At 36.6% G+C, this 339-nt stretch overlaps 1 protein-coding gene across 5 annotated transcripts in view; it reads left to right on the forward strand.

Annotated features, from left to right (window-relative positions):
* The window catches only part of LOC119592056 (coiled-coil domain-containing protein 50-like), a 14,069-nt gene that overhangs the window by 5,916 nt on the left and 7,814 nt on the right, over positions 1-339 (forward strand). The window lies entirely within an intron of this gene.

Raw genomic sequence — 339 nt, forward strand, 5'->3', positions numbered from 1 at the left:
ATTATATATTTACTTGTGCATGTATTTATTTAATCAGAAGTAAACACTAACTGGAATAGACTTCATAAACCCATTCCTATTTTTAGTGCCTATTCAGAGGGAAGTAATACCTGTATTGCATGACTTCAGGTAGTTACTAGGCAATTATGTTATTTTAGGGCATATCTATATCAGATACTAGAAAATTGCTACAGTCTGTGTTGTTATTTTAAAGATCCCCAAATTGCTGGAGTGAGAGTTGAGCCGACAGAATTATTGATAGCAGTTTGCACACTCAAGTGACTCACTCACTCCATTGATTTCCTTGTGGGAACTCCCTGCCTGGGTGTTAGCTGTGTT

Source organism: Penaeus monodon, chromosome 29 (assembly GCF_015228065.2).
Source record: "Penaeus monodon isolate SGIC_2016 chromosome 29, NSTDA_Pmon_1, whole genome shotgun sequence".
Lineage (NCBI taxonomy): Eukaryota > Metazoa > Arthropoda > Malacostraca > Decapoda > Penaeidae > Penaeus > Penaeus monodon.